The sequence below is a fragment of the Oncorhynchus mykiss genome, chromosome 12 (assembly GCF_013265735.2).
Source record: "Oncorhynchus mykiss isolate Arlee chromosome 12, USDA_OmykA_1.1, whole genome shotgun sequence".
Classification (NCBI taxonomy): domain Eukaryota; kingdom Metazoa; phylum Chordata; class Actinopteri; order Salmoniformes; family Salmonidae; genus Oncorhynchus; species Oncorhynchus mykiss.
The window spans coordinates 15,314,753-15,324,068 of record NC_048576.1 but is presented as its reverse complement, the minus strand read 5'-3'; positions in this window follow the sequence as shown (position 1 = coordinate 15,324,068).

Genomic DNA, 9,316 nt, shown 5'->3' with positions numbered 1-9,316 from the left:
ACATAAATAGTGTAGACACACCACTTTATACAGACAGTTTTTTTTTGTACAGTAGGAGGGGCCTGTGATTGGTTGAATGGGGGACCGTGTGTCACACAGGAGGGTCTGTGATTGCCTGAAATTGGACTTTATAAAGCGCAGGTCCCGCCCCGAGTAAATATCCCAGCATGTGATTCCTGCCCACGTGACCGTCTTATCCGGCAGCGGAACTGCTGGCATGTTACAAAGTAACAGTTAGTCGTTTTCCCTCACCTTTCTTTACTTTTCAGATAGGCTACTTTGTAACAGTTCTCCCATGGATACAGAAATTACAAAGAAATTGTCAGAAAAAAAGTCAAGACATGTTCACAGCACAAGGACGACATGCATTAAGGAAGAAATGGTAGTCATGTGATCAATAACACCGCACTCACGTGAGACACACCTTAATGTTAGTCTTGGGCCCTAGACAAATGTTTTGTAACATTTTTTTTTGTGGAAAAAGTACTCAATTGTCATACCTGAATAAAAGTAAAGATACCTTAATAGAAAATGACTAGTAAAAGTCACCCAGTAAAATACTACTTGAGTAAAAGTATTTGGATTTAAATATACTTATGTATCAAAAGTACATGGAATTGCTCAAATGTACTTAAGTATATATAATTTCAAATGTCTTTTTTTATTGACAGATAGCAGGGGCACACTCCAACATAATTTACAAACAAAGTATTTGTGTTAAGTGAGTCCGCCTGATCAGAGGCAGTAGTGATGACCAGGGATGTTCTCTTGATAATTATATGAATTGGATCATTTTCCTGTCAAAATGTGAGTACTTTTGGGTGTCAGAGAAAATGTATGGAGTAAAAAGTATAGTATTTCCTTTAGGAATGTAATGAAGTAAAAGTTGGCAAAAATATGAATAGTAAAGTACAGATAACCCCCCAAAAAAACAACTTAAGTAGTACTTTAAAGTATTTTTTACTTAAGTATGTTACACCACTGCAAAAAAACAGGTAGGCCTGAAAATATTTGTACCGCAATCTCGTTCACCAGACACTTCTGCCTATGCGCAATTGGCCGAGACTAGGCCTACTATATAAACTGAGTGGGCAACAACAAACACCACACCGCTAATTGGACGTCAAATGATGATGTAGTGTGTTACTAATGGTTCTTTGAGACTGTGGTCCCAGTTCTCTTCAGGTCCTCCCGTATAGTTCTGGGCTGATCCCTCACCTTCCTCATGATCATTGATGCCCCACGAGGTGAGATCTTGCATGGAGCCCCAGACCGAGGGTGATTGATGACCATCATCTTGAACTTCTTCCCTTTTCTAATAATTGCACCAACAGTTGTTGCCCTCTCACCAAGCTGCTTGCCTATTGTCCTGTAGCCCATCCCAGTCTTGTGCAGGTCAACAATTATACCCTGATGTCCTTACACAGCTCTCTGGTCTTGGCCTTTGTGGAGAGGTTGGCGTCTGTTTGATTGAGTGTGTGGACAGGTGTCTTTTATACAGGTAACGAGTTCAAACAGGTGCAATTAATACAGGTAATGAGTGGAGAACAGGAGGGATTCTTAAAGAAAAACTAACAGGTTTGTGAGAGTCTGAATTTTTACTGGTTGGTATGTGATCAAATACTTATGTCATGCAATAAAATGCAAATTAATTACTTAAAAATCATACAATGTGATTTTCTGGATTTTTGTTTTAGATTCCGTCTCTCACAGTTGAAGTGTTCCTATGATAAAAATTGCAGACCTCTACATGCTTTGTAAGTAGGAAAACCTGCAAAATCGGCAGTGTATCAAATACTTGTTCTCCCCACTGTATGTGGTTACTAAGAGGACGGACACACGGTAGATATGTGGTTACTAAGAGGACGGACACACACGGTAGATATGTGGTTACTGAGAGGATGGACACACATGGTAGATATGTGGTTACTGAGAGGACAGACACACACGGTAGATATGTGGTTACTGAGAGGATGGACACACATGGTAGACATGTGGTTACTGAGAGGACGGACACACGGTAGATATGTGGTTACTAAGAGGACGGACACACGGTAGATATGTGGTTACTAAGAGGACGGACACACGGTAGATATGTGGTTACTGAGAGGACGGACACACACGGTAGATATGTGGTTACTGAGAGGACGGACACACACGGTAGATATGTGGTTACTGAGAGGACGGACACATGGTAGATATGTGGTTACTAAGAGGACGGACACACGGTAGATATGTGGTTACTGAGAGGACGGACACACACGGTAGATATGTGGTTACTGAGAGGACGGACACACACGGTAGATATGTGAAGGTTAATAGGACTACTTGATTGGTAATGGTGTGTACAGAAACAGGGAAATCACATTCCCATTCCTGAGGAGTTTCTCTCTCTTAATACAATCAGTGAAGCATTCATTATCACAATTATCCTTTGCAGTATGAGGCAGTCGAGAAAGTGGTGTTGATTGAAAATGATTCAAATGGATTAATCTTACCAAAATAAATTATTTGATAACAATGGAGTACCTCATCCATGCAACTTCAACATTTTGCTGACACTGATTACAGTCTGACGTAAACAGATGCACTTACTCTACCTGCCAGCCATCAAGAGTACTGAAGTCAATGTAACAGTCATGACCTTAGAATGGACATATAGCCTATCATTGACTTGTGTTTGCTCCTCTACACAGGACCTAATAACAATAGGGTCTGAAAGCAACATTAACATTTTAGTTGTTCATTGTCCAATCATCTTAGCATTTCAGTATTTGATCCACCTACACTGAGTGTACAAAACATTAAGGACCCCTGCTCTTTCAATCAAATCAAATCAAATGTATATAGCCCTTCGTACATCAGCTGACATCTTAAAGTGCTGTACAGAAACCCAGCCTAAAACCCCAAACAATGCAGGTGTAGAAGCACGGTGGCTAGGAAAAACTCCCTAGAAAGGCCAAAACCTAGGAAGAAACCTAGAGAGGAACCAGGCTATGTGGGGTGGCCAGTCCTCTTCTGGCTGTGCCGGGTGGAGATTATAACAGAACATGGCCAAGATGTTCAAATGTTCATAAATGACCAGCATGGTCCAATAATAATAAGGCAGAACAGTTGAAACTGGAGCAGCAAGGAGTCATCATGTCAAGTAGTCCTGAGGCATGGTCCTAGGGCTCAGGTCCTCCGAGAGAGAGAAAGAAAGAGAGAATTAGAGAGAGCACACTTAAATTCACACAGGACACCGAATAGGACAGGATAAGTACTCCAGATATAACAAACTGACCCTAGCCCCCCGACACATAAACTATTGCAGCATAAATACTGGAGGCTGGGACAGGAGGGGTCAGGAGACACTGTGGCCCCATCCGAGGACACCCCCGGACAGGGCCAAACAGGAAGGATATAACACCACCCACTTTGCCAAAGCACAGCCCCCACACCACTAGAGGGATATCTTAAACCACCAACTTACCATCCTGAGACAAGGCCGAGTATAGCCCACAAAGATCTCCGCCACGCACAACCCAAGGGGGGGGGGGGGGGGGGCGCCAACACAGACAGGACTCAACCCACTCAAGTGACGCACCCCTCCCCTCAATGACATAGACCGACCAGGTGAATCCAGGTGAAAGCTATGATCCCTTATTGATGTCACCTGTTAAATCCACTTCAATCAGTGTAGATGAAGGGGAGGAGACCGGTTAAAGAGACAATTGAGCCTTGAGACATGGATTGCGTATGTGTGCCATTCAGAGGGTGAATGACAAAAGATTTAAGAACGTTGAAAGACGTATGGAAGTATTTGTATTCATTAAGGATCCTTGGCAGTAGCTACTCTTCCTAGGGTCCAGCAACATTAAGGCAGTTATATACAATTTCAAATATTACATGACATTATATTTCATAACACTTTACCCAATACATTTAGTGTGTTCCCTCAAGCCACTACTCCTATCACATATTTACAATACATCATCCATGTGTACGTGTATGTGTAGAGTGCATGTGTGTCTGTCTCTTCAGTCCCTGCTTTTCCATGTTTAAAAAAAAATCTGATCCTACTGCTTGAATAAGTTACCATGTAGCCATGGCTCTATGTAGTACTCTGCCCCTCACTTAGTCTACACAACTGAACAGGCAGCGGCATCTACAGAAGGTAGCTAATGATCTAGAGCTAGCCAAGCTTGTCACATGCTGTCTTAAAGTAAAATATGAAGGTGTTGATGCAGCCAGAACCCAGATGACTCAGCCAGAGCAGAGGTGCCTCTCACCAGCACCGTCTGATGAATCATGTGACAGCTTTGCGACTATATCACTGACACAACCACGCCAACCTATGAGAACAAGGCGGAGCCTATGAAGACTCACATCATCTTCTCCCTGCCTACCTGAGGCACTCATCAGCAGCTCCTGTGGTTCCGCACCCAGTTCCAGCTTCTGTGGTTCCGTACCCAGATTCCTTGGTTCCTTTCCCAGCTCCAACTCCTGTGGTTCCGCACCCAGTTCCCGTGGTTCCACACCCAGCTCCCGTGGTTCCACACCCAGCTTTAGCTCCCGTGGTTGTGCACCCTGCTCCAGCTCCTGTGGTTCCGTACCAAGGACCAATACCTGTGGCTCCATAACCCAGATCAGCACCTGTGACTCCATACCCTGGACCAGCATCCGCAGCTCCACATCCTGCACCAGGTTTTACACCATACCCTTTTCCAGGTGAACCCTACTTACCTGCGGAACAAAACATGCCTTATCCAGTCCCAGCAGCACCGGGCTTCCATCCAGGTTTAGGCATGCCCTGTCCCAATCCAGCAGCACTACATCCTGCCCCGGGACAGATGGCACCCTACCCGGAGTCTGCTCCGCCATCTGGCGCGGATCAGTTGATTGCCTCATCATACAGCTGATTGCCTCATCAGACAGCATGCTGAAGCCGTCGTTGCCCTACTTTCAGAGCGGTAGAGAGAGGGATTTTTTTTCTCTCCTCAAGATGTTCCTAGATGACCTGATGAGCAGTCACAGGCACCTAAATGAGCGGTATAAGTATCAAGTGCTCCTAGCCCACCTGAAACTACAGAGTGCAGTACAGCTCGCTAAGGCCTACATGCACGACCCAAAACTTTACAAGCTTTGCCTACAAGCCCTGTAAGCTTTGCCTACAAGCCCTGCAGGACAAGTACGGTCAGCCAACTTGTCCAGTGTGAGGTAGCCACCATCCTAAACTCCCCCGCCTTCTGGTCCGGAGATGCAGAAGTTTTCGACACCTTTGCCCTGTCTATCCACTCACTGGTAGGCATGCTCTCGACCCTTGAGGGGCAGAACGGCTATGAGCTCAGATGTGGATCGCACGTAGACCGGCTCTTGAGCAACATGCCACAGAGCTACCGGGATGAATTGGTTGAGTACTGCTTCAATCACGGCATCCTCAGGTCTGGCACGGACCAGACGTACACCCTCCAGACGTACATCCAGGTCAAACAGAGCAGCCCTCTGTCAATGTGACATGCCTAAGCCATTCAAGACCACCATGCCTTAACAAGACAGAAGGAGAAATCTGCTTCAATCCTTTTCAACGCAAGTGAAGACCCAAACCCAAAGGAGCCTGCTCAATCCAAGGAGAAATCCAACCCAAAGTTATACTGTCCCCACTGTGACAATAAAGAACACTTTCTCTTCTCGTGAAGAGTTCAAGAAGCTGATCACAGGACAGATGGTCAAGTGGATAAAGGATTGGAAAAGGTGCTGGAAGTGCAGACGATCCCACAAAGCTGATGCTTGCACCCTCCGACGACCTTACAAGACATGTAAAGAGCAGCACCTAACAATCTTTTATGATGCCATACAGGAAAACCACAAAAGCGTGCTCATGATGAGTGTCCCTACGACCAAGGTGTACATGGACAGACCCAACCGATCAGCGAAAGTAATGCTGTAGGTCGTGAAGGTCTTACTTTACAATGGAGACCGAGCCCTGGAGACACACGCCGTGCTCGATGATGGCCCTGAGCGTAGCATCGTCCTGCCACAGGCTGTTCAACAACTTAACCCCAATTCTGAGCCTGAGACCCTCACCTTTAGGACAGTTCGACAAGGCGTTGTGCAACTTCAAGGTGCCTCGGTTACCTTTGAGGTGTCCCCCCTGCTCAAACCTTTCAAGAAGCATCAGATACATCAGGCATTCACCGCAGACAACCTAGGCCTTTCCGAACACTCCTGACCAGTAGCAGCTCTCCAAAGGCGATACGACCACCTCCGTAAGCTGCATGCCACCGGTGGACCAAGCTGATTGGTTCAGACATGCCTCACTTCCTGATACCCATACAGCCAGAGTGTACAGGCCTGCCTGGTGGACCCATTACCATCCACACTGAACATGGCTGGTCCCTGCAAGGCTCTACTAGCTTTGTCCACACATCACCCGCTGAACAATAGTGCCTGCTCACCACTACCGTTTCGCCTTCTGCCGAGCTCTTAAAAATGTTGAGCGTCTTTGGCAGATCGATAACCTTTCCTACATGAGTGAGAAGCTGGCGACTCGGTCGAAACAAGACCAGCAAGCCATGACGTCCACCTCTAGGATGGAAGTTGGTGTTCAGCCCTACGCTACACCCCTGCTTCGTCGAGTCAACGATGCAACTCTCCATGCTCCAAAGGAAGCTGTACTGCCAAGCCTCCATAGCATGGAGTGAAGACTCGCCAAAGATTCAAAACACGCAGAGGTGTACTGCCAGGATATCAATAATCTGCAGATGGCAGGTTAAGTGTCACTGGTGCCACCCGAGGTAGCTGAACAATCTACTGAGTCCTGGTTTATACCCAACCATATTGTGCATCACAATGGAAAGGATAGGATTGTGTTTAACTGTTCATTCCAGCATAAAGGACAGTCGCTCAATGACCTTCTCCTTCCTGGACCAACCTTGGGACCATCCCTGCTCGGTGTCCTTCTCAGATTCCGTCAACATGCCGTAACTGTAAGTGGTGACATCAAAGGCATGTTTATCAGATTTGCCTCTTACCAGCTGACAAACCGGTGCTATGCTTCATTTGACAGAACATGCGTAGAACTGAAAAACCGAGCATCTATGAGTGGCAGGTCTTGCCATTCGTCATGACTTGTCGTCCCTCTTGTGCCATCTACGCTCTGCAGCGACACGTTCAGGACAATGTAGGAGTCAACCAAGAGCTTGTGAAGGAGTCATTCTACGTGGACTACTGCCTATGAAGCATCCCCTCTGCCGAGGAAGCAAGAAACTTTGTTAATGGACCTCCATGCTGGAGGCTTTGAAATACGCCAGTGGGCTAGCAATGTACCAGCTGTCATCAATCACCTACCACCCGAGGCCAGATCGGATAGCAGCGAACTGTGGGTTTCCCAAAGTACCATGGATCTCAGGAGCCAACCCTGGGGCTACGTTGGAACTGCCTCAGACTCCTCGCGATACAAGCACTACACTGTGGAGCGCTCCAAACCTACAATGAGGAATATCTACAGCATGCTAGCTCATCAATATGACCCGCTAGGTTACATCAGGCCTTTCACACCCCGAACCTTGGTACTCATCCAGGACCTGTGGAAAGAAGAGTTAGGTTGGGACAACCCCATCAGCCTCAGAGCCTGCTGGACAAATGGCTTGGCTGGGAACAAGAGATTCCTGACCTTGCCCAGATGGAACTCCCCAGAACTTATGCACCACCATATTCTAACAATCCAAAATTAACCAGAGACCTCAAAATATTCTGTGATGCATCAGAGAGAGCATATGGCTCTGTTGCCTACATGCGGACGACCAGAAGCAGGTGCACATTTCCTTTGTTCTGGCCAGGTCTCGCGTTGCGCCAAAGAAGCAGCTGACGATGCTACACTTGAAGCTGAGTGCTGTACTCACTGGGGCTCAGCTGGTCAGTGTCCTCCAAGCAGAACTCACCCTGCCCATCGGACAAGTCATCCTCTGTTCCGATTCCACCAGAGTCCTTCATTGGCTCAAGTCAATTTTATAGATACAAGGTCTTCGTAGGAACTCGTGTTGCAAAGATTTAGAACCTTACGGATGTAACCAACTGGTGGCATGTGGACACCGCAAAAAAAACAGAGGATGACATCACTCGGGCAAGACCCTGAAAGAGCTGGCCCAACCACATTGATGGCACCAAGGCCTCGAGTTCCTTCAACACTCAGAAGATCAGTGGCCTTCAATGCCTTCTGCTGACCCAGAGCCTGACGACAGCAAACTAATGACAGCGATCTGAAGAAATTATCCTTCTGCGGACATCAGTTACAGTCCTCAGCTCCCAGATATCTGCAAGTTTGATACATGGGAAGACCTCATGAAGGCAACAACTAGATCCCTACACGGGGCGGTCAATCCACTCTCCAGTTCACCCAGACATCCTTGATGATGATGCAGAAGAACCTTTCATCTAGAAGACTTTCCATCTGGCTAGAATGTCATAGCAGACATTTGGGGCGGCTGTGTAAGAACTCAGTGATGACGTCACAGCTATCACACACAGGCAGAGTGTTCAGTTCATTGCCAAGTGCAGCTCGCCACCTACTGCTGTGAACACATATCATTTTTGGACATTATTTCCTTTCTGACCAATTTATTCATCACTGTGCGTGAATACCAAAACTGTAAGTAAGCTATATGTTTTTCCTGTTTTACTGACAAAGTTGTTAGTAGTTTAAGAATATTTTAGTCATTATTACAGCATTATGTATCTTGTTTTTTATGCTAGCTATCTACCATTGTTCCTCATGAAGCTGGTTGAGAGAATGTCAAGAGTGTGCAAAGTTGTCAAAGTCAACGGGTGGCCACTTCAAAGAATCAAAAATATTTTGATTTAACACTTTTTTGGTTACTACATAATCTCATATGTGTTATTTCATAGTTTTGATGTCTTCACTATTATTATAGAAAATAGTAAAAATAAAGAAAAACCCTTGAATGAGTAAGTGTGTCCAAACTTTTTGACTGGTACTGTATGTTAATATGGGCCCTTTTTAGCACTTTTCTGGGTTGCTTGATTGTTTTTAATTCTTTACTGGGAAGCTTATCAGAAGTAACTTGCTCATGTTATTTATATTGGAGCTGATAGTGACGGTGAGCTGCACACAGTGGACTTCCTGCTAAGGCACACCGCCTCAGTGCTAAAAGTAACTCTGGTTCATAGGCACATGATTACTGCATACAATAGCTGTAGGATCAACGGAGGTATTCAGGGTCATTAGGGTGACATAAATTAAGTTATTTACATAATGTACATTTGATGCAGCATTATGAAAACTCAGTGTCACAATGGTAGGGATTAACCGAGCAGG